Source organism: Salvelinus sp. IW2-2015, linkage group LG1 (assembly GCF_002910315.2).
Source record: "Salvelinus sp. IW2-2015 linkage group LG1, ASM291031v2, whole genome shotgun sequence".
NCBI lineage: Eukaryota > Metazoa > Chordata > Actinopteri > Salmoniformes > Salmonidae > Salvelinus > Salvelinus sp. IW2-2015.
Window position 1 is genome coordinate 22827286 of NC_036838.1, and position 27753 is coordinate 22855038.

The 27753-nt window shown below is 41.3% G+C and overlaps 1 protein-coding gene across 3 annotated transcripts in view; it reads left to right on the forward strand.

Moving 5' to 3' along the window:
* The first annotated feature begins 12539 nt into the window (after positions 1-12539).
* Positions 12540-27753, forward strand: part of ubap2a (ubiquitin associated protein 2a) — a 50189-nt gene continuing 34975 nt past the window's right edge. For 2 of the 3 annotated variants that reach the window (XM_023986018.1, XM_070443168.1), the window contains exon 1: positions 12540-12610. The gene's annotated coding sequence lies outside the window, so the exon portion shown is untranslated. Of the gene's footprint in view, positions 12611-12754; positions 13185-27753 lie in introns of those variants that run through there. The other variant, XM_070443165.1, reaches the window with a different exon arrangement.

The window sequence follows — 27753 nt, forward strand, 5'->3', positions numbered from 1 at the left end:
CTTTTTCCGCCAAACATAACGATGGTCATTATGGCCAAACAGTTCTATTTTTGTTTCATTAGACCAGAGGACATTTCTCCAAAAAGTACAATCTTTGTTCCCATGTGCAGTTGCAAACTGTAGTCTGACGGTTTRGGAGCAGTGGCRTCCTCCTTGCTGAGCGGCCTTTCAGGTTATGTCGGTATAGGACTCATTTTACTGTGGATAAAGATACTTTTGTATCTGTTTCTTCCAGCATCTTCACAAGGTCTTTTGCTGTTGTTCTGGGATTGATTTMCACTTTTCGCACCAAAGTACGTTCATCTCCAAGAGACAGAACACGTCTCCTTTCTGAGCGGTATGACGGTTGCGTGGTCCCTTGGTGTTTATACTTGCGTACTATTGTTTGTACAGATGAACGTGGTACCTTCAGGTGTTTGTTAAATTGCTCCCAAGGATGAACCAGACTTGTGGAGGTCRACAATTTTTTTGTAGCTATTTTTTCTTAGCAGATTTCTTTAGATTTTCCCATGATGTCAAGTAATGAGGCAATGAGTTTGAAGGTAGGCCTTGAAATACTTCCACAGGTACACCTCCAATTGACTCAAATGATGTCAATTAGCTTAACAGAAGCTTCTAAAGCCATGACATAATTTTCTGGAATTTTCCATGCTGTTTAAAGGCACAATCAACTTAAACRTCTGACCCACTGGAATTGTGATACAGTGAATTTTAAGTGAAATAATCTGTCTGTAAACAACTTTGTGTCATGCACAAAGTAGATGTCCTAACCGACTTGCCAAAACTATAGTTTGTTAACACAAAATTTGTGGAGTGGTTCAAAAAGTTTTAATGACTCCAACCTAAGTGTATGTAAACGTCCGACTACAACTGTATGCTTAAATCATCAGACTTATTTTTATGCGCTCTAGAGAACAGCATATACTGTATTTAGTTTTACCTGTATTCAGTACTAATTTCAGGTCAATAAAGTTTTTCTGTAATATAATGAATGCAGACTCTAGTTCAGTTAGAGCCTGGTCAACCGTGGGGGCAATAGCATACAAAACAGTATCATCGCCATACAAGTGCAGGTTACAATTTTTTACAGATTAGTCGATATTTTTCATGTAAACAGTAAAAAGTACAGGACCCAGAATTGACTTCTGTGGAACACATTTTGTAATATCCAGGAAACCTGATTTAACACCATCAGTAGATATACATTGAGTTCCATATGTCAAGTAATTTTTAAACCAGCCTCTGAATCATCAGTGCGTGATCAACAGTATCAAAAGCCTTTGACAAGTCAATGAAGAGGGCAGCACAATGTTGCCTTTTATCCATACAGTCAACCACATAATTTTTAACTAGGGATGCAGCAGAGATAGTGCTATGACCTGGTCTAAAACCCAACTGATGTACATTAAGAATACATTTCAATGATAAGAAAGTTCTTAGCTGAGATACTAATATTTTAGCTAGGCAAGAAAGTTTAGAAATAGGACGATAATTATTTCGTTCACAAGGGTCACCACCTTTGTGAAGGGGGAGTGCATTGGACGCCTTCCAAACCTTGGGGATAGTACCAGATATACTGTAATCGTCAGGTTAAAAATACGATTTATAAGATTCGGCAATCAGGGGGGCAGAGAGCTGCAGCAAATTGGATCAAGCATATCAACTCCAGTTGATTTTTTTTACATCAATCTTAAGGCATCTAGCACATCACAGATAGTAAATTGTTAAATTGAAACAAAGATTAACTAGAAGTTGACGGCTTAACCGTCGAGTCAGCTAGAGGCTGGCAGAGGGAAGAGTAGTCAATTGACACTATTTCTCTCAAATAAAAAACCTGCCAAGATAAAATGATGATTAAAAGCATAACTTATCCCATTCTTAKAAGTTATGATGCCAGAGTCAGACAGAACTTGCTTAGGCAGGAAAGGAGAGGAATCTGTACGCTTCAGTGCATTTACTGTTTTCCACCAGCAGAGTCAGCGATAGAGGTTCAAAAGTATCTTGATATACAGTACCAGTCAAAAATTTGGACACACTTACTCATTGCAGGGTTTTTCTTTATTTTTACTATTTTCTACATTGTAGAATAATAGTGAAGACATCAAAACTATGAAACAACAGCTTTGCACACTCTCAACCAGCTTCATGAGGTAGTAACCTGGAATGCATTTCAATTAACAGGTGTACTTTGTGAAAAGTTAATTTGTGGAATTTCTTTCCTTCTTAATCCGGTTGAGCCAATCAGTTGTGTTGTGACAAGGTAGGGTGGTATACAGAAGATAGCCCTATTTGGTAAAAGACCAAGTCCACGTTATGGCAAGAACAGCTCAAATAAGCATTGAGAAATGACAATCCATCATTACTTAAAGACAAGAAGATCAGTCAATGCAGAAAATTTCAAGAACTTTTGAATTTTCAAGTCCAGTCGCCAAAACCATCAAGCGCTATGATGAAATTGGCTCTCATGAGGATCGCCACAGGAAAGGAAGACCCAGAGTTCATTAGAGGTAACTGCAGCTCAGATTGGAGCCCAAATAAATGCTTCATAGAGTTCAAGTAACAGACACATCTCAACATCAACTGTTCAGAGGAGACTGCGTGAAGCAGGCCTTCATGGTCAAATTGCTGCAAAGAAACCACTACTAAAGGACACCAATAAAAATAGACTTGCTTGGGCCAAGCAATTTTCCACATTTTGTTGTGTTATAGCCTGAATTGAAAATTGATTAAATTGAGATTTTGTGTCACAGATTTTTTTATTTTATTGATTTAAAATGAAAGGCTGAAATGTCTTGAGTCAATAAGTATTCAATCCATTTGTTATGGCAAGCCTAAGTAAGGAATAAACATTTGCTTAAGTCACAATAAGTTGCATGGACTGTGTTTAATATGATTTTTGAATGATTACCTCATCTCTGTAACCTACACCCAAATCAAATCAAATTTTATTGGTCACGTACAGATGGTTAACAGATGTTATTGCGAGTGTAGCGAAATGCTTATAGTGTAGCGAAATGCTTATTTATACACATATAATTATCTGTAAGGTCTCTTGGTCGAGCAGTGAATTTCAAACACAGATTCAAACACAAAGACCAGGGAGGTTTTCAAATGCCTCGTAAAGAAGGGCACCTATAGTTAGATGAGTAAAAAAAGCAGACCTTGAATATCCCTTTGAGCATGGTGAAGTTTAAAATTACACTTTGGATGGTGTATCAATATGAGGCTGAAAGATACAGGCGCCCTTCCTTACTCAATTGCCGGAGAGGAAGGAAACCACTCAGGGATTTCACATGAGGCCAATGGTGACTTTAAAACAGTTACAGAGTTTAATGGCTGTGATAGGAGAAACGTGAGGATGGATCAACAACATTCTAGTTACTCCACAATACTAACCTAATTGATTGTGAAAATAAGGAAGCATGTACAGAATAAATATATCCCTGTTTGCAATAAGGCACTAAAGTAAAACTGCAAACTATATTCTGAATACATATCTAACACAACACATCACTGAGTACCACTCTTCATGTTTTCAATCATGATGGTGACTGTGTCATGTTATGGGTATGTTTATCATTGGCAAGGACTAGATTTTTTTTTTATAACAAAAAAAATAAACAGAAGAGAACTATGCACAGGCAAAATCCTAGAGGAAAACCTGGTTCAGTCTGCTTTCCAACAGACACTGGGAGACAAATTCACCTTTCAGCAGGACAATAACCTAAAACACCAGGCAAAATATACACTGGAGTTGCTAACCAAGATGACATTGAATTACAATTTTGTCTTGAAAATCTATGGCAAAACTTGAAAATGGCTGTCTAGCAATGATCAACAACCAACTTGACAGAGTTTGAATAATTTTCTAAAGAATAATGTACAAATATTGAACAATCCAGGTGTGGATAGCTCTTAGAGACTTATCCAGGAAGACTCACAGCTGTAATCGCTGCAAAGGTGATTCTATCATGTGTTGACTCAGGGGTGTGAATACTTATGTGAATTTTATTTTTCAATACATTTGCTAAAATTTCAAAAAACATGTTTTCACTTTGCTATCATGGAATATTGTGTTAGATTGGTCAGAAAAAAATCTATTTAATACATTTTGAATTCAGGCTCTAACACAACAAAATGTGGAATAAGTCAAGGGGTATACTTTCTGATGGCACTATATGTACATGTAAAGTGACTAGGCAAGAGGATAGATAATAAACAGCAGCGTATGTGATGAGTCAAAAGAGTTAGTGCAAAAAAGTTGAGATGCAGATAGTTAAATAGTTAACCAATAGTTTACCCGGACTAACTATTTAGCAGTCATAGGGCTTGGGGGTGAAAGCTGTTCAGGGTCCTGTTGGTTCCAGACTTGGTGCATTGGTACCACTTGCCATGGGGTAGCAGAGAAAATAGTCTATGACTTGGGAGGCTGGAGTCTTTGACCATTTTTATGGCCATCCTCTGACACAGCCTAATATAGATGTCCTGGAATGGCAGGGAGCTCAGCCCCAGTGATATACAGTGCCTTCTGAAAGAATTCAGACCCCTTGACTTTTTCACATTTTGTTAGGTTCCAGCCTTATTCTAAAATTGGTTAAATTGTTGTTGTTGTGACAAAGTAAAAAACAGATTTTTCAAAATGTTTGCAAATGTATATAAGTAAAAAAAACTGAAATATCACATTTACATAAATATTCAGACCCTTAACTGAGTACTTTGTTGAAGCACCTTTGACAGCAATTACAGCATCAAGTCTTCTTGGGTATGACACTACAAGCTGGCACACCTGTATTTGGGAAGTTTCTCCCATTTTTCACTGCAGATTCTCTCAAGCTCTGTCAGGTTGGATGCAGAGCGTTACTGCACAGCTATTTTCAGATCTCTCCAGAGATGTTTGATCGAGGTCAAGTCTGGGATCTGGCTGGGCCACTCAACGACATTCAGAGACTTGTCCCGAAGCCACTCCTGCGTTGTCTTGCCTGTGTGCTTAGGGTCGTTGTCCTGTTGGAAGGTGAACCTTTGCCTGAGTCTGAGGTCCTGAGTGCTCTGGAGSAGGTTTTCATCAAGGATCTCTCTGTACTAGGCTTCGTTCATCTTTCCCTTGAGTTGACTCTTGGTTTCATCAGGTCTGASAGCCTTTAGGTGCCTTTTGGCAACCTCCAAGCGGGCTGTCATGTGCCTTTTACTGAGGAGTGGCTTCCGTCTGGCCAGTCTACCATAAAGGCCTGATTGGTGGAGTGCTGCAGAGATGGTTGTCCTTCTGGAAGTTTCTCCCATCTCCACAGAGGAACTCTGGAGATCTGTCAGAGTGACCATCGTGTTGTTGGTCACCTCCCTAACCAAGGACCTTCTCCCCCGATTGCTCAGTTTGGCCGGGCGGCCAGCTCTAGGAAGAGTCTTGGTTGTTCCAAACTTCTTCCATTTAAGAATTATGGAGGCCACTGTGTTCTTGGGAACATTCAATGCTGCAGAAATGTTTTGGTACCCTTCCTCAGATCTCAGCCTCGACACAATCCTGTCTCGGAGCTCTACGGACAGATCCTTCGACCACATGGCTTGGATTTGCTCTGACATGTACTGTCAACTGTGGGACCTTATATAGACAGGTGTGTGCCTTTCCAAATCACGTCCAATCACTTGAATTTACCACAGGTGGACTCCAATCAAGTTGTAGAAACATCTCAAGGATGATCAATGGAAACAGGGTGCACCTGAGCTCAATTTCAAGTCTCATAGCAAAAGGTCAGAATACTTATGTAAATAAGTGTTGTTATAAATTGGCAGAAAAAATTCTAAACCCGTTTTCATTTTTTCATTAAGGAGTATTGTGTGTAAATTGCTGAGGATTTCAAAAATGTAATCCATTATAGAATAAGGCTGTAACGTAGCAAAATGTGGAAAAAGTCAAGGGATCTGAATACTTTCCGAAGGCATTGTACTTGGCCATACACACTTCCCTCTGTAACGCCTTGCAGTCTGATGCCAAGCAGTTGCCATACCAAGCGGTGATGTAGCCAGTCGAGATGCTCTCAAGGGTGCAGCTGTATAATTGTTTGAGGATCTGAGGGCCTATGCCAAATCTTTTCAGCCTCCTGAGGGGGAAGAGGCCCCGTCGATGTGGAGGGGGCCGTGCTCATCCCTTCCTTTCCTGTAGTCTACGATCAGCTCCTTTGTCTGGCTGACGTTGAGGGAGAGGTTGTCCTGCTAGGTCACTGACCTCCCTATAGGCTGTCTCATCATTGTCGGTGTTCAGGCCAACCACCGTTGTGTCGTCAGCAAACTTAATGATGGCGTTTGAGTCGTGCGTGGCTACGCAGCAGGGGCCCCCGTGTTGAGGGTCAGCATGGCGGATGTGTTGTTGCCTACCCTCACCACTTCGGGGCGCACCGTCAAGGATCCATTTGCAGAGGGAGATGTTCAGTACCAGGGTCCTGAGCTTAGTGATGACCTTGCAGGGCACTATAGTGTTGAACGCTGAGCTATTAGTCAATAAACAGCATTCTCACAAAGGTGTTTCTGTTTTCCAGGTGGGAGAGGGCAGTGTGGAGTGCAATAGAGATTGCTTCATATGTGGATCTGTTGGGGCAGTATGCGAATTGGAGTGGATCCAGTGTGTCTGGGATGATGGTGTTGATGTGAGCCATGACCAGCTTTTCAAAGTATTTCATGGCTACAGATGTAAGTGCTATGGGCAAAAGTAATTTAGACAGGTTACCTGGGTGTTCTTGGGCACAGGGACTAAGGTGATCTGCTTGAAACATGTAGGTATTACAGACTGCGTCAGGTAGAGGTTGAAAATGTCAGTAAAGAAACTTGCCAGCTGGTCAGCGCATGCTCTGAGTACGTTTCCTGGTAATCCGTCTGGCCCTGCGGCCTTGTGAATGTTAACATGATTAAAAGGTCTTACTCGCATCGTCTACGGAGAGCAAAATCACAGTTGTCCGGAACAGCTGGTGCTGTCATTCTTGGTTTGTATTGCTTGCCTCAAAACGAGCATAAAAGGAATTTAGGTTATCTGGTAGGCTTACGTAACTGGACAGCTTGCGGCTTGGTTTCCCTTTGAAATCCGGGATAATTTGCAAGCCCTGCCATATCCGACGGGCGCCACAGTCGGCGTAGTAGTATTCAATGTTAGTCCTGTATTGGCGTTGTGACTCTTTAATGGCTCGTCGGAGGTCGTAGCGGGATTTCTTATGAGCAGTGTCCCGCTCTTTGAAATCTGCAACTTTTGCCTTTAGCTCAGTGCTGATGTTGCCTGTAATCCATGGCTTCTGGTTGGGATATTGTGACGACCCTCCCACTCGGTCTGCCAAATTCTTTCTCTCTGCTCTTGTTTTCCTTAATAGGATGTTGGTGGGCGGAGCTGGGAGGGTTGTCAGCAAAATGGGACACACCTGGGCTTGGGTGTGTCCTGGGGATAAACACACCTTTCCCCCATACATCAAGGAGACTCTCTCCATGCAGATATACTGTTGTTTTTGGTTGCTCACCAGCTGTTGTTAACAAAGAGACACACACCTCCCCCGTTAACCTTACCCAAAGCTGCCATTTGGTATTGACAATGCATAGAAAAACCATCTAGAAGTAAATATTATCCATTGTCCGTTCAGCCACGACTCCGAGAAAAATAGAATATTACAGTTTGTCAGGTCCGTTGAAAGGATAGTCAAGAACGAAGCTCGTCCTATTTGTTCTCTAGTGATTGTACGTTCGCCAATAGAACGGAGGGTAGAGGGTGTTTATTTACTCACCAACGTAGTCTTGTCAGGCAGCCCTCTTGTTTGCCTCTCATGCGCCGTCTCTTCCTCTTTCAAGTCCCGGGATTAGGGCTTGGTCTGGAATAAGCAGTACATCACAGCTGCCGACTCGCTGAAGTAGAAGTCTTCATCCAAATTGAGGTTAGTGATCGCTGTTCGGATGTCTGAAAGCTGTTTCCTGTCCTGAAATGATTGCGGAAAATTATTTACAAGAAAAGTTAAGGTCAGCATAAAAAACCACACAAAATAGCATAATTGGTCAGGAGCCCGTAAAACGGTTGCTATCCACTGCAGCTCCATCTTCATACCAAATGGCTGCTGTGGCTACTGCTAGCTAGCATGAGGACGAAAAGGGCAGTTTTCATAGAAAACTTGCAGTATTTCAATCTTCTTGATGTATAAGTGTGGATAAAGGTAAAATTTGGAGTACAGTGGCATATCCCATCACTCCATTGAGGTATGTTTTCTGACCTATATCTTGCGTTAGCTCCACGATGTCTTTAATGTAACCTACCCATTCATATCGCCAACTGCTTAAGCGCCTATTGACTGTAGTATCTTCTTTAAGGGTGCATTTTGTTAAGAGCCCTGACACTCGGTCTTAACGTTAACACGCTCGCTTGCACTACTGTTTAGGAAACATAAGGAGCATATCTTTCATATTAGCGAGGAAAAATTTACGTCAATAAAAATATACACTTACTGTAGCATTTGTAGCACAATGGGTCCTAAACAATGTTTAGAAAAACTCAGCCTCAATCAGACATATGACAATGGAATGTAAGAGGAGAATTTAATAGCATTCTCCAAGATATAAATGCTCAGACTACAACAAAAAGAGGTCTTGAGGAACCTCTTAAATGGCTAAAGTGTCTGTGCACTCTTGCCAACTGGCTACTGCAACAGTGCATGTTTTGGGCTCTTTAGCCATTAATGGAAAAGGTGAGAGCACATGTCGTATAGTGGAATGTACATTAGCATGATTTATGACAACATTTCTAAATGCCATGAAATTAAACATATTTCGAATCAAATCAAATTGTATTTGTCACATGCACCGAATACAACAGGTGTAACAGTAGTGTAGTGTAACAGTATAACTTTAAACCGTCCCCTCGCCCCGACACGGGCGCGAACCAGCGACCCTCTGCACACATCAACAACGGTCGCCCACGAGCATCGTTACCCATCGCTCCACAAAGGCCACGGCCCTTGCAGAGCAAGGTGCAACACTACTTCTAGGTTTCAGAGCAAGTGACGTAACTGATTGAAACGCTACTAGCGCGTACCCGCTAACTAGCTAGCCATTTCACATCCGTTACAGTAGACCTTACAGTGAAATGCTTACTTACAAGCCCTTAACCAACAATGCAGTTTTAAGAAAAATACCACCAAAGAAATTTAAGAAATAAAAGTAACAAATAATTCAAGAGCAGCAGTAAAAAGAGAAGTATCTTAAAGTAGACAAGAAACCAGTTCCATATTACTGCACAAACTTTCCACCTACACTTCACTGCCGGATGATTGCATTACAATCAACAGTGATTTTGTGCAATTACTAATCAGCTTCAACCTGGAAAACAACACGGTCCTTGGAGTGTCTGCTGCTGCCGTTCATGGTGACATGACAAAGGACACTGCACAGAGTAAGATCCAACAATACATCTGTATCGATCTATCTATCGTTCACATGTACTTGTTTTATCTTTTTTTGGGGCAGGAATTCCTGATGGTCCGGTGCAGCTGATCTTTATCTCTCCTGAAAGCCTGTTCATCGACCAGTGGTGGTCCTGGCTGAGGACCATTAAGGACAGGATATGCCTCCTGGCCGTGGACAAGGTTGCACTGCATGACATTCAGAGTAAAAAATAAATAAATGTATTGATGTCATTTGTCTCTTGCAAGCATACAATGCAACTCAAGTACATGCAGTAACTGTAAACACTTAACACATTCTTTGACACCATAATTCGCATCCCTGCAGAGAACTATACCTAAGCATGTGACATCTTTCAATAACATACCATTCTTTATTACTGTCTTTAATGCAATGAGTTTCACCAAAGTAACTCTGGTTTCAGATAAACGGTAATACGGTATGGTACGCACACAAACATAAAAAGGACAGCCCAACAGCTAAATCATACATCACACTTAAAAACAACATTGGAGAGATGTAATTGTTCAACAATTTAACTGCATCTCAGGGGCGAATCCTTAAGGGAGACATATTTGAAGGTGCCTGCCGTCAGGGTCATCTTAATAGCTTGTTGCCCAATTCTGATGCTCACTGTCACAGCCACAGAGGCAATGGTGAATGGAGAGGATTAATCTCCCCATGTAGTCTGGCTGGATTGTCTCGGTTCTTTCCAACAGGTAATAATCTATACATCTACAATTTCCATGAAGAAATGCAATGGCAAAATAAGGAATGTAGTTGTTTAATTGAATGATCATCTCTACAAAGTGTTCCTACACATAGCCAAAGTCCAGTTTGTAACATGTAACATTTTTATTCGATATTATTACATTGGGTGGCCTTTTTCATTTGACTGACATGTACAGGAGTGGCAGATGGCCATATACGCTTCCTCCCACATGGCACCGTTTTACTGTGTAGGAGTGCGAGGCGCTCAGGACAAATGAATGTCTCATGGGTAGGGGACTTATTTGGAAAAACTAGTTTAGCAGTCCTGGGACTGGCTATTGAACCAAGACTGCACCTTTTAAAAACCCTACGTTTCTTCTCAGATTCTCTGCTTCAGTTGCAGCAATTATTTGAGGAGGACATTGAAGAACACAAAAATACATATACAACAAGAAATGAAAACAAGTATAAATAAATAGAAATGAGAAAATATGCTAGGAGAAAAACAAAAAAATTACTATATTAAATGACGATATCAGTTTGAGTTTGCTCTAGGATGCTATAGGGATGCTAGGATACTCTAATATGCACTAGAATTGAGTAGGGACACGTGCTGCATTTTCTTTCGCCTTTTGTACAGAGTGGTGCAGCGTGATGACGTCATTGGAGAAGTTTGCTTCGGAAATATCTGGAGGCACCAGGTAGGCACACACGTACAGCCGTGTGGATCTGTGCAAAATTGCACAGTAAGTGTATATTTTTTATTTGAAAGATTATTTCTTCTCGCTTGATATTAAAGATAAAGGGCATGGTGACCAAGAAAATGAATTGGTAAATTTAACCTCTTAGCCTAGGGTCTGAATTATTATGTATATATTTTTAAATAACGTGCCAATGTAAACGGAAATTTTCTCTGCCCAGATCGTAGAATATGCATATAATTTACAGATTAGGATAGAAACACTCTAAAGTTTCCAAAACTGTCAAAACATTGTCTGTGAGTATAACAATACTTATTCTGCAGAAAAAAACTGAGAAATGTAACCGGAAGTGATAAAATAAAATAATCTGTATTTCTGCCGCCTATCCTCCATTTAAAGGGTATCAACCAGATTCTTTTCAATGGCTTCTCGGCTGTGACAGGCTTTAGACATAGTTTCAGGCTTTTATTTTGAATAATGAATGAGATTTTTCAAAAAGTATTTCCTGCCGCAGGAGAGGGCTCCCATTTTCCGTTTGTCTCTTATTGAATAGGTTATGGTACGGTTGAAATATTATCTATTATGTTTGTTAAAAAACAACTGAGGATTGATTATAAAAACATTTGACATGTTTCTACGACAATTATGGATACTTTTGGAATTTGTCGAACAGAACAGGCTTTGATTTTCTGAACATAATGCGCAACCAAATGGTGTTTTTTTGTGATAAGAGTAATATTTATCGACAAAAATAAATTTGTTGTGTAACTGGGAGTCCTGTGAGTGGAACGAAGATTGTCAAAGGTAAGCGATTATTTCATTGCTTTTCTGACTTTCGTGACCATGCTAATTTGGGCTAGCTGTTGTAGCATTGAAAGCTACTCTCACAAAAGCTTGGATTTCTTTCCGTGTAAAGTATATTTTCAAATTCTGACACGATAGGTGGATTAACAACAAGCTAAGCTGTGTTTTGGTATATTTCATTGTGTTGCATGATTATAATATTTGTGTAGAATTTTATGCATTTGGCGCCTCTGCAATTCTAGCGTGTTGTTTAGGAAAGTGATCCCGTAAAGGATCATAGCAAGAGAGTTAAGGCCAAGTGGCAAACAATAATGCAGGCGCTAGGGATGGGGGTATGAGCATGCAGATCTGGGCAGATGAGATGTTATTTTTTGTGTGTCTGTAAGTTGTTGTTCGTATGTATACGTTTGTATCTGGAGTGAAACCTTTTTTTAAGATAAGGGGCATATCAGCATATGTTTTGAAAACCAGTTTGAAATGGATGATTATTGACGTTTCTAAACATTAAAACACAGTGTCGGAATTGTAGTTCACATGAAGCCAATAGTGGGCGAATGTAAGGCTGAAAACCCTACAAACAGAGAAGGGGTTTCAAGAGATACATCTAACCATGATTGCGTTCAAACCCCAGTGCAGCTCAGTGTAAACAAGCATAATGATAGGGTCTGTATCTTCTTAAGTCCTACAGTACATTATGAAGTTCAATTAATTGTACAGACAGGGTTTCTGTCACGAGCTACATAAGCTAATAAGTGTTATTGACCAATTATTCCAAGTGTACATAGGTGGCCCTGGCTATAAAAAAATACATTTTTGTATTAAAGACTGTCGAATCGATCGCTTGTTGTGAATGTCAATGACCCCAAGAGGACGAAACACGCGCGTCTGCGCAGTTGTCTTTCACGACCACAGAGGAGGGCGACTACAGCAACGCCGRATATCACGTGACCTTGTGCTGGCTGAGTGAATCGTGTTAGCAGGTAATAAAAAGCAAATCTCGTTCAGGCGCTCAATGTTTTTCTTTATACTTGAGCAAATGTAAACCCTTTCATAGTCTTGTCCCTCTTGAAGTGTAATGTCACCGATTCATTTGTCTGTTTACACCAGCTTTTCAGTCTTTATTTCGTTATTTTCTTTTGGCTTTTTCCCGACAAGTAATGTCGGGGGTTGGATTGTGTGCTGTGTGGCCATTTTCGTTAGAATTGATAAAGCTTTGTGGTTAGCTAGCGTGTTATGATACCCGAAGAACGGCTGTTTATGATTGTCCCTTGGGAAGAACCCCCGTTAGTAACATTAAACATTCAACGTGTGAGCAGGAATGTCAGCCCGTCGTGTTTTGGTATTTTATCTGCCGTAGATTGCCGAAACTGCATCGCTAACTAGCTAACGTTAGCTAGATACTTCGCTAGCTAGGACAAAGGGGTCCCACTGTCGGTCACTTTTGTGTATTATTTGTCATTTACAGTAGGACTAAAATCCTCACCCGTGGTGTATTTGAAACGCGCGCCGTTACATTTAAGTTAAAAACATCAAAAGTGTCAAGACAATTAAACAGTTAAGTGATTGTAAATGTCATATAAAGGCATGCATTCTTTATCATTAATTATAACTTAGCTAAATATTATGGCAAGCTATCCATAACACTGTACTCTATTGTTTGCACACATTTGACGGATTCCTTACAAGTGTTATATAAAAATGTATGCATGTTTACTATTCGAGTGTGTTTGTCATATATTGTGTAGATGAAACATGTTTTATGAGTAACCAGCTAGAGGATGATGCCAAACCCCMTAGCTGCGGTAACTTGTATTATTGGACAACAGCAGGGAAATCTCTGTCGAGTTGACACAATATCTCATTACATTATCTTGCATGGGAATGCGCTCGAATGAGAGTTGTAAACAAAAAAATATAGGCCCTGGCTGGCTATTCGGTAGTGTATTGCCTTCGCAAAGTCAACCTGATGTTGATGCTGCTGTCATTTCAGCTACAGATAATCAATAATCGAGACCGTGTTTTTTTTGTTGCATTACTGGAAGTTGCCAATGGCAGCTATGGTCACTTAGCCACTGACCTGCAGCTGCATTGTCCTCAGATATGAACCAGGCAGGGTAGTATGTGATCTTCTCAGTTTATATATTGTAGTTTTGGACGTGTGTGAATACAGTGCATTCGAAAAGTATTCAGACCCCTTGACCTTTTCCACATTTTGGTACATTACAACCTTATCCAAAATTGATTGAAATACTTTTTTTTCTCATCAATTTACACACACTACCCCATAATGATTTTTTGCAAATGTGTGTGTATATGTATACATATATATATATATATATATATATATGTAAATACATATGTATTTACATAAGTATTCAGACCCTTTGCTATGAGACTTGAAATTGAGCTCAGGCGCATCCTGTTTCCATTGATCTACAACTTGATTGGAGTCAACCTGTGGTAAATTCAATTGATTGGACATGATTTGGAAAGGCACACACCTCTCTATATAAGGTCCCACAGTTGATAGTGCATGTCAGAGCAAAAACCAAGCCATGAGGTCGAAGGAATTGTCCATATAGCTCCGAGACAGGATTGTGTCGAGGCTCAGATCTGAGGAAGGGTATCAAAACATTTCTGTGCCATTGATTGTCCCCAAGAACACAGTGGCCTCCATCATTCTTCAATTGAAGAAGTTTGGAACCACCAAGACTCTTCCTAGAGCTGGCCGCTTGACCAAACTGAGCAATTGGGGGAGAAGGGCCTTGGTCAGGGAGGTGACCAACAACCCGATGGTCACTGACAGATCTCCAGAGTTTCTCTGTGGAGATGGGAGAACCTTCCAGAAGGACAACCATCTCTGCAGCACTCCACCAATCAAGCCTTTATGGTAGAGTGGCCAGACAGAAGCCACTCCTCAGTAAAAGGCACATGACCGCTCACTTGGAGTTTGCCAAAAGGCACCTAAAGGACTCTCAAACCATGAGAAACAAGATTCTCTGGTTTGACGAAACCAAGATTAAACTCTTTGGCCTGAATGCCAAGCATCACATCTGGAGGAAACCAGGCACTGCTCATCACCTAGCCAATACCATCCCTACGGTGAAGCATGGTGGTGACAGCATCATGCTGTGGGGATGTTTTTCAGGGACTGGGAGACTAGTCAGGATCGAGGGAAAGATGAACGGCGCAAAGTACAGAGATCCTCTATGAAAACCTGGTTCAGAGCGCTCAGGACCTCAGACTGGGGCGAAGGTTCACCTTCCAACAGAACAACGACCCTAAGCACACAGCCAAGAAAACCTAGGAGTTGTTTCGGGACAAGTCTCTGAATGTCTTTGATTGGCCCAGCCAGAGCCCGGACTTGAACCCGATCGATCGAACATCTCTGGAGAGACCTGAAAATAGCTGTGCTGTGATGCTCCCTATCCAACCTGACAGAGCTTGAGAGGCTCAGAAGAGAAGAATGGGAGAAACTCCCCAAATACAGGTGTGTAAACGCTGGTCCAACTAACCGAAGCTACATTTCAAGATTGTTTTGATCACGCAGACTGGAATATGTTCTGGTCAGCCTCAGAGAACAACATTGACCTAGACGCTGACTCACTGAGTGCATTTATAAAGAAGTGCATTGAAGATGTTGTACCCTCTGTGACTATTAAAACCTACCCTAACCAGAAACTGTGGATGGATGGCGGCATTCGTGCAAAACTGAAAGTGCGACCCACCACATTTAACCATGGAAAGAGGTTGGGGAATATGTCTGAATATAAACAGTGTAGCTATTCCCTCCGCAAGGGAATCCAACAAGCGAAATGCCAGTACAGGGACAAGGTGGAGTCGCAATTCATCGGCGCAGACACAAGATGTATGTGGCAGGGTCTACAGGAAATCACAGACTACAAAAATAAATCCAGCCACGTCACGGACACTGACGTGCTTCCAGACAAACTAAACACCTTCTTTGCCCGCTTTGAGGATAATACAGTGCCACCATCGCGACCCGCTAATAAGGACTGCGTTGCTCTCCTTCTCCGTGGCTGACGTGAGTAAAACATTCAAACGTGTTAACCCTCGCAAGGCTGCTGTCTCAGACGGCATCCGTAGCCGCGTCCTGAAAGCATATGCAGACCTGCTGGCTGGTGTGTTTACGGACATATTCAATCGCTCCCTATCCCAGTCTGTTGTCCCCTCATACTTCAAGATGGCTACCATTGTTCCTGTACCCAAGAAGGCAAAGACAACTGAACTAAATGACTACCGCCCCGTAGCACTCAATTCTGTCATCATGAAGTGCTTTGAGAGACTAGTCAAGGATCATATCACCTCCACCTTACCGGCCACCCTAGACCCACTTCAATTTGCATACCGCCCCAACAGGTCCACAGACGACGCAATCGCCATCATACTGCACACTGCCCTATCCCATCTGGACAAAATGAATTCCTATGTAAGAATGCTGTTCATTGACTACAGCTCATCAGTCAACACCATTGTACCCTCCAAGCTCATCATCAAGCTGGAGGCCCTGGGTCTCAACCCCACCCTGTGCAATTGAGTCCTTGACTTTCTGACGGGCCGCCCCCCCCAGGTGGTGAAGGTAGGAAACAACGTCTCCACTTTAATGACCCTCAACACAGGGGCCCCACAAGGGTGCGTGCTCAGCCCCCTCCTGTACTCCCTGTTCACCCACGACTGCGTGGCCATGCATGCCTCCAACTCAATCATCAAGTTTGCAGGCGACACGACAGTAGTGGGCTTGATTACCAGCAACGACGAGGGCACTCGGAGTGTGGTGTTAGGAAAACAACCTCTCACTCAATGTCAACAAAACAAAGGAGATGATCGTGGACTTCAGGAAACAGCAGATGGAGCACCCCCCTATCCACATCGAAGGGACAACAGTGGAGAAGGTGGAAAGTTTTAAGTTCCTCGGCGTACACATCACAGACAAACTGACATGGTCCACTCACACAGACAGTGTGCTGAAGAAGGCGCGACAGCGCCTCTTCAACCTCTTCAATAAAAGACACCTCAGGAGGCTGTTCACATTGCCTGTTCACACCGCTACCATCCAGAAGGAGAGGTCAGTACAGGTGCATCAAAGCTGGGACCGAGAGACTGAAAAACAGCTTCTATCTCAAGACCATCAGACTGCTAAACAGCAATCACTAACTCAGAGAGGCTGCTGCCAACATGGAGCCCCAATCACTGGCCACTTTAATAAATGGATCACTAGTCACTTTATACACTGCACTCTAAGTAATGGCACTTTAATAATGTTTACATATCTTACATTACTCATATCACATGTATTTCATACCATCTATTGCACCTTGCCTTTGCCGTTCGGCCATCGCTCATCCATATACTTACATGTACATATTCTCATTCACCCCTTTAGATTTGTGTGTATTAGTTAGTTGTTGAGGAATTGTTAGATTACTTGTTAGATATTACTACACTGTCGGAACTAGAAGCACAAGCATTTCGCTACACTCACACTAACATCAACATCTGCTAACCATTTGTATATGACAAATAACATTTGATTTGATTTAGCGTCATACCCAAAAAGACTTGAGGCTGTAATCGCTGCCAAAGGTGCTTCAACAAAGTACTGAGTAAAGGGTCTGAATACTTATGTAAATGTTCTATATTATATATACATTTTTTATTATTATAATATATGTATTTTTATAAAATAAATTTGAAGAAGAAAAAATCYCCATGTTTTTGCTTTGTCATTATGGGGCATTGTGTGTAGATTGATGAGGGGAAACAACAATTTAATCAATTTTAGAATAAGGTTGTAACGTAACAAAATGTGGAAAATGTGAAGGGGTTTGAGTACTTTACGAATGCACTGTATATAGAACTAGCCCATTAATGGAATAAAGGAGCCTAACGTTATTCATTATAGTCAAGGACCCTACACGTTCTGTTTAAAGGCGACTTGTCTCTAAGCCAAAACAGTCAAATACTTAATCTAGCTAAATGTGAATTGATTCTCAATTATGGTAAGGTTCTAGAAACATAGACAAATCCCTCTACTTTCATATCACGTCAAAATAATTTCACCAATGCAAAATACACGTTTACTCTACACTGTTTTAACAGTTGCACCCGACACTCAGGATTGCACAATCCCTCCAACCGTGTTGATGRGGGGACGTGTTTGATACAGGCTACTCATGAGTATATACACAAACACACACACACACACACCAGGGAATGCATTTCAGCTCAGAAGAAACTACAAAGGGAATCAGGACTATTTGAACAACCTAGGCCTAACGTATAACAGTAGGCCTATTTGTCTTATCTTATACCTGCCTGCAGTGAATAGGGCAAATAATGTAAGTGACATTAATTTTTATCCACGCTTTTCTCCCCCCCACCAACCCCTCTCCCACCCTCGATTTATTTCACCTACTGAATACAGGCGCTGACAGAAAAGTGACAATGTTGTTCATCCTAGATTAGAGGCCGTAATACTTGTTTCTATTGTCCTCATGTAAAAAAATAATAATAATACACCAATTATGCCTTTATTCCAATCACCCACATGCAACTGGACAAGTCCACCTGGCACAGTTTGCACAAGCCCCTATTTCCAGTTTTACTTGGATAGATATAGAACAATGTGCACGGCACCCTTGGGCTTGATTGGAAGGGGCTGTGGCAAGGGTCATTAAGAGATCATTGCCTAAAGCGCATTTTTTAAAAGTCTCAGGCTGATTCAAGCACTAGTAGATAGAAGTATTGTGATTAGGTACATTTATGTCTCAACGTCCATTACCAAAACGTGAGAACTATATTGGGGCGCAGGGTAGCCCCTTGCCGCCCCAAAACCACTGTCTAGAGTAGTTTGTACTAGTAACCGTAAGGTTGCAAGTCGAATCCCCGAGCTGACAAAGGGTACATCTGTCGTCTGCACTTGAACTAGGCCGTCATTGAAATTAAGAATTTGTTCTTAACTGGACTGCCCTTGTTAAATAAAGGTAAAAACAAAAAAATTAAATTTCCCATTCCTATCAGATCTGGCTCCAACTCTACAGATGTAGATCAAATTCAAGTTCTTTTGCACACGCGCCGAAGACCTTAACGTTGAAATGCTTTACCTTGTTTCCTTTCAATTTAAAGAATGATGGAGGCACAGTGTTCTTGGGGACTCAACGCTGTAGACATTTTTTGGTACCCTTCCCAGATCTGTGCCTTGACACTATCCTGTCACGCGACAATTCCTCGACCTCATGGCTTGGTTTTTGCTCTGACATGCACTATCAACTGTGGGACCTTAATAGACAGGTGTGTGCCTTTCCAAATCATGTCCAATCAATTGAATTTACCACAGGTGTTACTCCATCAAGTTGTAGAAACATCAAAGGTGATCATGGGAAACAGGATGCACCTAGCTCAAATTTCGAGTCTATAGCAAAGGGTCTGAATACTTATGTAAATAAATATTTGTTTTTTTATAAATTTGAATAAAAATTCTAAATACTGTTTCGCTTTGTCATTATGGTTATTGTATTGTAGATGGATTAAAAAAACTGTTTTCTCATCAATTTTAGAATAAGGCTGTAAATAAAAAAATGTGGAAAAAGTCAAGGGGTTCTGAGATGCTTTCCGAATGCACTGCACGTGTACGTCAATATGATTGGGTTGTGTGTTTTGTGTGTGTGTCTGTGTGTTGGAGTGTCAGCTTAGTATGTGTGAGAGTCCAGATGAGTGTACATCGAGTCTGTGCAAGAGTGGCTGCTACCACCAGCACTCAACTCTCCTGATCAACAATGAGCATCACTAAACCAGAAAAACTAAGGCAAAAAGTTTCAGCTGTTATGGTTCGTGTGACAGCTACTTCAGGGTCATATTTATTAGGAAAACAAAGTGTTTTCTATTGGACCAAGTTCAGGTAGGCTAGTCCCTCCCTTTTTCAGTCAGTTTCTTCCATTTGGTGCCTAAGAAATACGACCCAGGTTCTCAGGGAAGTTGAGGTGACTGAGCGACGCTAAGCTAGCGATGATTAGCCACCCGAAGGAAAGTGGCTGAAGGAAAGTGAAAGCTAGCGTTAACGTCAGTCCCCTTGCCCTACCGTATCAGAGGTGCTTTCAAGGAGGAAGTTGATAGCTCTGTTGACATCTCGTTTGCAGTCATGGAGCGCTACCATGCATTCATCCTGGATCTTTCTGTCACTCCATCAGCTGTGGACATACATACACATCTGAATGATTTATTTGAATCCAATGAAACATAATAGAATATTAAGAACATCTTCCTTAATATTGGACTTGCACCCCCGCCCTCAGAACAGCCTCAATTCATCGGCGCATGGACTCCACAAGGTGTCGAAAGCACTCCACAGGGACGCTGGCCCATATTGACTCCCAACGCTTCCCACACTTGTGTCAAGTTGGCTAGATGTTCCTTTGCGTGGGGTGGATCATTATTGATACACACAGGAAACTGTTGAGTGTAAAACACCAGCAGCGTTGCAGTATTTGACACAAAACCGGTGGGCCTACTAACATACCCCATTCAAAGGCACTTTTATCTTGCCTGTTCACCCTCTGAATGGCGCACACACACAATCCATGTCTCAATTGTCTTCAAGGCTTAAAAATCCTCCTTTAACCCGTCTCCTCCTCTTCATCTACCACTGATTGAAGTGAACTTAACAAGTGACATCAATATGGATCATAGCTTTTCACCTGGATTCACTGTGGTGTGTCTGTCTTAATGTTTTGCATACTCAGTGTACAATGACCCTGTCTATTACAGACTTTTATACAAATACACTACACACACTGAGACACACACACTGAGACACACACACTGAGACACACACACCTGAGACACACACACTGAGGACACACACACTGAGACACACAACACACACACACACACACACACACACACACACACACACACACACACACACACACACACACACACACACACACACACACACACACACAGTCACAGGTATTCTCTCTTAATGTGAAACAAATACCAACAAACACACACGAGCCATCATTTCAGAGCTGTCAACAATGGCCTCTGCGAATTCCTGCCCACTCACCTGGTTCACTTTATCCCAAATTCAGCATCATTCTTGTCATAGATCATCTGGGCGAGTCGGATCTGCTCTGCAGTCGCTGCAAAAATGGAAGAGAAGTAAGTGGGGGAGGTTATAAAGATGAGAAGAAGGAAAGGAACAGAGGGAGGAGAGAAGGGAGAGGGAGAAGAATTGTTTTGGAGAAATGAATTTACCACTTGAAGACCCGCTATGTATGGATTGAGCATGTTGTACTGTGTGCGTGTCAAATAGAAAAAGTAGCCAGCCGGGCGTCCAGAAGGGGCTTGTCCCCCAGGTTAAGAAATGCTTGCCAAACAAGCTCTATTTTGGTGGCCTCTGGTACATTCTATGCTAGATTGCATTTTCAACCAGCAACTATCAGGAAATAACACTGATCACATTTTTTCACACTTTTAGAGTGTTAGTTTCATCAGCTCTTGTACAATATGATACAGGAAAATGTCTTTTGACTGCACTGGGCCTTTAAAGAATCTTTAAGTCCTGACTTCCACCAGCTTCCAGCTTCCTTTTGAGAGGTAGTTTCTCAGCTAACTGCAAGACAGGTATGATTGAAAGAATGAAGCAGGTGTTTAACATGGGCTTGCTAAAGAGAAAGAGCAGTTGACTGCTCCATGTCAACACTTTGAGTAAATCAGTAGACCTACAGTCAATGTTCTCTCTAAGCTGCGACGTAGTAGCCCCGAGACTGTCGCGCAGAAATTATTAGCCCATAGAGAGAAGATCTAGAGCAGCAACTTGGAGTTTGCCCTTATCTGGAAGACGGTGTCCCTTTTTGGTAGAGAGAGCAGATGGATGTTGAGACGCGGGCCCTCAGTCTGCGGCGGGCTCTCCCTCCGCTGAGACTGACCATCAGATGCAGGCACATCAGTCCAATAAAATAAAACGATTTAAATGTATGCTCACTCAGCTTGTGCTTCAAGCGGTAATACAACAACAGATCTATTACCGGCTGGTGTGATCGATTAATATATATATTTTTTTTAAATGGCCCGGAAACAACAATGCACTGCAGGCAATTCAAGCAAAGCTAATATGCGGTTGCTAATGTTATTTGGGCCTATAGCTTAGGGCACAAACCTCAATTGCTACAGTAATTTTTCAATTGTTTATGTTGCATACGCTTATGTGTTTTAAGTCATGTTCCAAAAAAATAAATCTGAGCGGTAGATCTCGGCTTGCATTTTGACTCAAAGTGACCACTGTTCTAGAGTTAAACGTTCCCTTTACTGTGGCATGTGTATCGAATCAATGCAATTATAGCCACTTTCAATGCAAAACAAACTATACAAGAGATTTTGTTGAATGCAGGAACGATCGGAGTAGGATTGTATTGCATTGAATGCACTACTCAGCCCATACTCTACACAGACCCGTGCGGCATAAACAATCAGGAGCCCAGTAGGCCTATACGCAAATAGACGGTTTGTTCATATCCTTTGCTGGTTAGTGAGTTATTAGCCCAGTTATAGATAATTTGTAGTTAGAATAGGGGAGTGTAGAGCACAAACATATACAGTACAGTCAAAAGTATGGATACACCTACTCATTCAAGGTTTTTCTTTGTTTTGACTATTTCTTACATTGTAGAATAGTGAAGACATCAAAACTATGAAATACAACATATGGAATCATGTAGTAACACAACAAGTGGTAAACAAATCAAAAAATATTTTATATTTGAGATTATTCAAAGTAGCCATACCTTGATGACCAGAATTTATGGCTTGCCATAACAAATATTATTGACTCCAGACATTTCATATTAAAATTTAATTAATTTGTAACAATTTCTAAAACAAGAATTCCACTTTGACATTATGGGGTATTGTGTGTTAGGCCAGTGAAACAAAATCTCAATTTAATCAATTTTAAATTCAGGCTATAACACAACAACATTTGGAAAAAGTCAAGGGGTGTGAATACTTTCTGAAGCCACTTGTATATATCAATATCTTTCAAAATACCATATACAATTGCAGCCAATATATATTGTCACCTTGCAACTTTTCTTAAATAATATCTTATTTCTAAATTAAGTTTAAATTGAAGAAATTATTTTTTTTTGTCTCCACACTTATTGGATTTTCTAATTACAGAATACATTTTATTTCTGTAACATCAGCTTAAATGTTTTCATTTAGAAAATAAAAGACAAATGGCATGGATAAAACTATTGGCACCTCAGAGCTAGTACTTGTTGAACAGAGCTTGGCCAAGCTAACTGCCGACAAATGCTTCTTGTAGCCTCAGATGAGCTTGCTGCACCGGTCTACTTGTGACCAAACTGAGCATTCACTCAAAATAACCCCCCCCCCCCCTTACAATCAAACATTGGGAGGTTTGATAATACTGTAGGGTTGTTTGCTACCTCTGGTACTGGGGCCTTGAACGTGCACAAGTCATCATGAAATCAGCTGATTATCAGGAGATCAATGTTCAACCAAGTCCAAAAATAGTTTTTCCATTGAAGATTGTGGGTCTTCCAGCAGGACAACAACCCTGAACACACATCAAAATAGCAACCCAGGAACGGTTCAAGATGAAACTATCGACTGCTCTGAAATGGCCAGCATAGAGTCCAGATCGAGATCACATCAAGAATTGTAGTAAGATCTGAAAAACATCCGTTGTTGAAGGCATCCTCAAACATCGAATAATTTGGGCAGTTTGCTGCTGAATAGTGGGCCAAATTGCCAGTAATGGCTCAATGATGGCTACAATAAATGTTTTTTCTCAGTTATCTTGGCCAGGCGTGCAACTAAGTGGGAGCTCCTGGGCGCCAATAATTTTGTCCATCTGTTGCCAATAATTTTGTCCAGAGGGTTAGAGCCTTGTCCATGCCTTTATTTTGTAATAAAAATAAGCTAACTTAAGTTTCCAAAAATAAAATGTGTTGTGCAATGTTTTAATCCAATAACAAGTGTGGAGAACAAAAGTGTTTTTCAATTTTAACTTATTTTCGAATTTTTTTGGGCCACAACTAAGTATCATTAGCTTTTTCAGACTGATTGCCTCTCTCCACTAGTCTACCTACGTGTCCTGAGTAAAGAGGAATCACCATCTCATCAAATGTTTTCACAATTTATCTGCAGTATAATCACAAAAAAGTCTATCAGTATGCAAATTAGGTTGCTAAATATAACAGTTCTCGTACTGATGCAATTCGGTAGGCTTACTGATGAGTAACTCTGATGAGTAAAATACCGGATGTGGAGGTCCTGGGCTGGCGTGGTTACATGTGGTGTGCATTGTGAGGCTGGTTGGCAGTGGTGGAAAAGTAATAAAATTGTCATACTGAGTAAAAGTAAATACCTTAATAGAAAATTACTCAAGGAAAAGTCACCCAGTAAAATAGTACTTGAGTAAAAGTCTAAAAGTATTTGGTTTAAAATATACCTAAGTATCAAAAGTAAAAGTTAAAATAATTTCATATGCTTATATTAGCAAACCAGACGGCATAATTTTATTTAAATTTTAATTTACAGATAGCCAGCGGCACATTCAAACACAAAATTTTTAAATGAAGCATGTGTGTTTTAATTAATCCGCCAGATCAGAGGCAGTAGGAATGACCAGATATGTTCTCTTGATAAGTGCGTGAATTGGACCATTTTCCTGACCAGCTAAGCATTGAAAATATAACGTGTACTTTTGGGTGTCAGGGAAAATGTAGGAGTAAAAAGTAAATCGTTATCTTTGGGAATGTAGTGAAGTGAAAGGAAAAGTAGTTAAATATAAATAGTAAAGTAAAGTACAGATACCACAAAATAACTACTTAACTAGTACTTTAAAGTATTTTTACTTAAGTACTTTACACCACTGCCGCGTTGGACGTACTGCCAAATTCCAAAATAGTTGGAGGCAGCTTATGGTAAAAGAATGATCATTCAATTCTCTGGCAACAGCTCCGGTGGACATTCCTGCAATTAGCATGCCAATTGCATGCTCCCTCAACTTGAGACATCCGTGCATTGTGTTGTGTGACAAAAACTGCACATTTAGAGTAGCCTCTTTATTGTCCCCAACACAAGGTGTACCTGTGTAATGATCACGCTGTTTAATCAGCTTCTTGATATGCCACACCTTTTTTTAGCTTTTTAAAATTTATTTCACCTTTATTAACCGAGTGAGAGAGAACAAGTTCTCATTTACAACTGCGACCTGGCCAAGATAAAGCAAAGCAGTGCGACAAAAACAACAGCACAGAATACACATAAAACAAACGTATATCAATAAAACACAATAGAAAGAATCTATGTACAGTGTGTGCAAATGTAGAAGAGTAGGGAGGTAAGGCAATAAATAGGCCATAGAGGCAAAAAATTACAATTTAGCATTAACACTGGAGTGATAGATGTGCAAGTAAAGATACTGGGGTGCAAAAGAGCAAGAAGATAAATAACAATATGGGGATGAGGTAGTTGGGTGTGCTATTTACAGATTGGCTGTGTACAGGTACAGTGATCGGTAAGCTAATCTGACAGCTGATGCTTAAAGTTAGAGAGGGAGATATAAGATCTCCAGTTCAGTGATTTTTTGCAATTTGTCCAGTCATTGGCAGCAGAGAACTGGAAGGAAGCGGCCAAAGTAAGTGTTTGCATTGGGATGACCAGTGAAATATACCTGCTGGAGCGTTTGCTACGGATGGGTGTTGCTATGGTGACCAGTGAGCTGAGAGAAGGCGGGGCTTTACCTAGCAAAGACTTATAGATGACCTGGAGCAAATTTGTAGCGAGGAGCAGCCAACGAAGGCATACAGGTCGCAGTGGTGGGTAGTATATGGGGCTTTGTTGACAAAACGGATGGCACTGTGAAAGACTACATCCAGTTTGCTGAGTAGAGTGTTGGAGGCTATTTTGTAAATGACATCTCCGAAGTCAAGGATCGGTAGATAGTCAGTTTTACGAGGGTATGTTTGGCAGCATGAGTGAAGGAGGCATTGTTGCGAAATAGGAAGCCGATTCTAGATTTCATTTGGGTTGGAAATGCTTAATGTGAGTCTGGAAGGAAAGTTTGGAAGTTTGTTAGCATGGTGTTCAAAGAAGGGCCAGATGTATACAGAATGGTGTCGTCTGCGTAGAGGTGGATCAGAGAATCACCGCCAGCAAGCGCGACATCATTGATATATACAGAGAAAAGAGTCGGCCGAGAATAAAACCCTGTGGCACCCTCATAGAGACTGCCAGAGGTCCGGGACAACAGGCCCTCCAATTTGACACACTGAACTCTATCTGAGAAGTAGTTGGTGACCCAGGCGAGGCAGTCATTTGAGAAACCAAGGCTATTGAGTTACCAATAAGAATGCGGTGATGACAGTGTCGAAACCATTGGCCAGGTCGATGAAGACGGCTGCACAGTACAGTCTTTTATCGATGGCGGTTATGATATCGTTTAGGACCTTGAGCGTGGCTGAGGTGCACCCATGACCAGCTCTGAAACCAGATTGCATAGCGGAGAAGGTACGGTGGGATTCGAAATGGTCGGTGAGCTGTTTGTTAACTTGGCTTTCAAAGATTTTAGAAAGGCAGGGCAGGATGGATATAGGTTTATAACAGTTTGGGTTCTAGAGTGTCTCCCCCTTTGAAGAGGAGGATGACCACGGGAGCTTTCCAATCTTTGGGGATCTCAAACAATACGAAAGAGAGGTTGAAGAGGCTAGTAATAGGGGTTGTAACAATTTTGGCGGATAATTTTAGAAAGAGGGTCCAGATTGTCTAGTCCAGCTGATTTGTAGGGATCAAGATTTTGCAGCTCTTCAGAACATCAGCTGTCTGGATTTGGGTGAAGAAGAAGCTGGGGGGGCTTGGGCAAGTTGCTGTAGGGGTGCAGAGCTGTTGGTAGGGGTAGTCAGGTGGATGGGATAATCTTGGCAAAGGAGAAATGGTCACTAACAGCGATGTAAACAAATTTGAGCACAAAATGAGAGAAATAAGCTTTTGTGCGTATGGAACATTTCTGGGATAGTATTTCAGTTCATGAAACATGGGACCACTTTACATGTTACGTTTATATTTTTGTTCAGTGTAGCATGACATTGTTGTGTGTAGTCTTCAATGATAGACTGCGACAGAGCAGGTAAATGTTGAACCGGAATGCAAAACTGCGCTGAAAAGTTACTGGTCCTGTCGGGAAGTGACTGATGAGATCCACTGGCCCAACCTTTTTACTGGCCAGCGTTGTGAATGTTGGACCCTGCACGCGAAATAAAATAAATGAATGTGCCAGAAAAACAATATTCTAAGTGGATTGACTCATTGTCACCACATTATATGGGACCTGCAAATTCACGCCCTCTCCCTCAGTGTAAATAAATATGACTGCAACCACAGCGCACACACCCAGATGCCAAGAGGCAGTGTTTCCCTGCACCGCTCACTTTGTGACCGACAGGCGCCTATCCTAATAATAGATCGCTAGAAGATGCATATTCATTCACAGTCACTTTAACTCTACCTAATGTACATTGTACCTCAATTACCTCGACTAACCTGTGCCCCTCACATTGACGCGTGTACCGGTACCCCCTGTATATAGCCTCGCTGTTGTTATTTTACTGCTGCTCTTTAATAATTTGTTACTTTTATTTTTGATTTAACACATTTTTCTTAAAACGGCATTGTTGGTTAAGGGCTTGTAAGTAAGCATTTCACTGTGGTATGTCGGCGCGTGTGACAAATAACGTATGATTTGATCTGCAGGGGAGGCTCTGCAGACTTATTTCTAAGAAGCAAACTGAAAAGTAGCCTAGTTAATTTAAGTGGAACATTTACACGGTGAAAATCAGTCTGTAAATCAGTTGTATAGCCGACAACTGGCGCTAGTGGAAAACACATGTTGTGTGTGTGGTGTGTCACTCACCTGGAGCTGTTTCTGTGGTTGAGTTGCGTTGTGGGCAGCAGGCAGCGCTTTGTCCCGAGTGCCCCGGGCTTTGTCGCGCCCAACGATGTCATCATATACAGTATATACAAAAAATGTATGTACAAATAGAAAAATTGGAAGACAGGGAGAGGGGGGGGGGGC